At 41.4% G+C, this 3629-nt stretch overlaps 1 pseudogene; it reads right to left on the reverse strand.

The window, feature by feature from the left end:
* Nucleotides 1-1753: 1753 nt before the first annotated feature.
* On the reverse strand, nt 1754-2315 carry LOC120248132 (annotated as a pseudogene).
* Nucleotides 2316-3629: the final 1314 nt, after the last annotated feature.

The raw sequence follows: 3629 nt of genomic DNA on the forward strand, positions 1-3629 counted from the left end.
ACAATGCAAGTGCCTGCAGATGAATCTATAAACAAACTGTAGCATATACATATAATGGAATATTATTCAACCATAAAAAGAGTGAAGTTTTGACACATACTACAACACAGATGAGCCTTTTTTAAAGCTTATTTTTTTATTTATTTTGAGAGAGAGAGAGAGAGAGAGTGAGCGAGCAAGAGAGGGGCTGAAAGAGGGGAGAGAGAATCCCAAGCAGGGTTGTGCTGTCAGTGCAGAGCCTGATGCAGGGCTCTAACTCACAATTGTGAGATGATGACCTGAGTCGAAATTAAGAGTCAGATGCTTAACTGACTGAGCCACCAGGCACCCCTCACAAATGAGCCTTTAAAACATTATATTAAGTAAAACAAACCAGACCCAAAAGGACTAATACTGGATGATTCCACTTATATGAAATATCTAGAACAGGCAAGTTCAGAGACAGAAAGAAGATTAGAAGTTACCAGAGGTTAGAGGGAGGAAGGAATGGAAAGCTATTGCCTAACGGGTAAAGAGTTTCTGTTCAGGAAACTGAAAAACTTCTGGAATTAGACAGTGGTGTTGATTGCACAACATCATGAATATACTTAATGCCACTAAACTGTATACATAAAATGAATAAAGTGATAAATTTATGTTCTGTATACCTTATCACGATAAAAATTGTTAATAAATAAAATGAAATCATATTATCATATCCTCTTTAGTATAATTCTTTCTATTCTACTCTCTCCTCCTGCTTACAGTAAAAATTCTTGAAATGGTTGTCTTGGCTCCTAGCCTCCATTTCTGAAGTAACTCAGCCACCCACTTCAACCTGCCCTGGGCCCCACAACACTCTTAAAATGCCTTCCACCAAGCACACCACCCATGGTCTTGCTGCCAAATCCTTCCCTGATAGTCTAAATTCCCAAAACACACTGCTTTCCTGGTTTCTTAAAAGGATACTCAAGGCTTTCCTCCTCCCTCCTCCCTCTTCTGACTCAACCCTGCTCAATTTTGCTTTGTTTACTGCTTTGTTTTTTATTGGTTTGCCTAGGTTTGGTTGTGAGTTGTTTATCCTCTGTTAATTCTTCACTCCCCCCCCCCCCCGCTTCATGTCCTTGTTTTTGACCTCCTTTGGTCCCATTATGTGGACTCTCACTAGGCTTATCCATCCCCTCCTAAGGCTTCAGTGAGGATTGTTGTTTTCCCAAACGCTCTCCTTCCTTTTCTGTCCTTATCATGGGGAGCTGCTCCAGCAATCAGTCAACAGTCCAAGCCATAATGTCATCCTTCTCCTTCCCCCACAAACACACATGCACATAAACTCACACTCAGTAATCTTAAATCTTAAGTCTTAAAAAAAAGCCCCAAATCAATACAGCTTTTATTACATCTTTAAAATATCACAGGGGCTCCTGGGTGGCTCAGTTGGTTAAAAGTCCGACTTTCACTCTGGTCATGATCTTGCAGTTTGTGAATTCAAGCCTTATGTTGGGCTCAGTGCTGACAGCTCAGAGCCTGGATCCTGCTTCAGATTCTGTGTCTCCCCCTCTCTGCCCCTCTCCTGCTCACACTCTCTCTGTTTCTCTCTCTCTCTCTCTCTCTCCCTCAAAAGAAAGAGAAAGAAAGAGAGAAAGAGTGGGAGGGAGGGAAGGAGGAAGGAAGGAAGGACGAAGGAAGAATTGATTGATTTAAACATTAAATATCAGAAATAAGTCTGAAAAATCATGCAACATCGTCCTGTTTCTGTAGCTGGACCACTTTGACCTTATTCATCAGCCTGCTGAACTGTTCCATTTTCAGAAACACAGATACCATACCAAAATTTTCTGTTATCCTTGTTTTTAACTGCTGTGGCTTGCTGAATCAAAGCAGCTGAATTTGATACAAGTTCAAGGTCATTTCCTTCAAAGATTAACTCATCTTTCTGGGTTTGAGATACTGAACAGCAACACCTGGCCTCATCCGAACCTCGCAGATGTATTTTTCACCCAAGAAATTTCTGACTTCAACAAGAGAATCATTCTCCTAAATACCAATGCTAATGGGGACCTCATCATGCAATGGAAGCTCAATGTAGCAACTTTCATCATGTTCTGTACATGACTACAGACAGTGCAAAGGGTAGCCAGTTCTTTTCTATTTTCCCACTATTTGTCAACTCTGAGTCTCTTCTTTTTCTTTCCAAGGAGAATGAGTTTTACATTGATGTAATCAAAGTGCCTTCACAGGGTTCCTCTGGGACCCTTCGCAATAACGATGCATCTCTTCAGAGTGATGTTGATATTTTCTGGAACGTCCACGGTCTGATTTCTGAGAACGGTCTTCATTCATGCACTAGATGTGGCAAAGAGCAAGCCTAGCTTTTTAACAGCTCTAGAATTCACTCACTTCTTTCTATCGCCACAGCCAATATCAGTTATTGCCCCCACTATACTGCTACCTTATTAACTGATGGTCCTGCCTCTTATCCCATTTCAATCTCTTGTCTTCAGTGAATCCAGAATCAAAATATTAAAGTACACATCTCTATACATATTCTCCTCTATAAAAATCTTTCATGGTTCCTTACCAACAGAAACATGCTACAAGGTGGCATATATCTTCATAACATAGCCTCAGCTTCCCTATGGCATCTCTTTACTTCCCCACACCTAACTCAATATTCCAAGCATAGTTAAACTACTCCAAGTTACTAAGCCATGTTTTCTGAGCCCTATAGGCAGGCCACTAAATGTGGACTTACAACAGTGAAAGAGAAACAATGCACTCCAGGACAGCAGACATACAGGACTATCCTAGCAAAACAGAAAAAGAAAATCTTCCACCCATAGGCCTCTGCATTTACTCTTCCCTCCATTTTCTGCTCCAATAACTTCACCTAATTAACGTACATTGAACAAAGCTATTGATTCTTCCATAAACTGTTCCTTGAAGCCCCAAAACAGTAACCCTGAACTCTCAAAACATCCTCCCTTTTCCCACCACACTCTTAATTTACTCCTCTCACAATCTTTATGGTACTTTATTATAATTTTGTTTGTCACTCTCCCCCCCCCCACTCCACTCCTGCTGACCTCATATTTCTTGTGGACAAGACTTAACTTATTCAAATAGGCAACCAACAGAATGGGAAAAGATAGTTGCAAATGACATATCAGATAAAGGGTTAATATCCAGAATCTATAAGGAACTCACCAAACTACACACCCGAAAAACAAACAACCCAGTGAAGAAATGGGCAGAAGATGTGAACAGACACTTCTCCAAAGAGGACATCCAGATGGCCAACAGACACATGAAACGATCCTCAGCATCGCTCCTCATCAGGGAAATACAAATCAAAACCACACTGAGATACCACCTCACGCCAGTCAGAGTGGCTAAAATGAGCCAATCAGAGAACTCTAGATGCTGGCGAGGATGTGGAGAAACGGGCACCCTCCTACACTGTTGGTGGGAATGTAAACTGGTACAGCCCCTCTGGAAAACAGTGTGGAGGTTCCTCAGGAAACTAACAATAGAACTCCCATAAGACCCAGCAATAGCACTGCTAGGAATTTACCCAAGGGATACAGAAATGCTGATGCATAGGAGCACATGCACCCCAATGTTCATAGCAGCACTCTCCACAATAGCTAAAA

This window comes from Hyaena hyaena, unplaced genomic scaffold, assembly GCF_003009895.1.
Source record: "Hyaena hyaena isolate Hyena2069 unplaced genomic scaffold, ASM300989v1 scaffold_567, whole genome shotgun sequence".
NCBI lineage: Eukaryota > Metazoa > Chordata > Mammalia > Carnivora > Hyaenidae > Hyaena > Hyaena hyaena.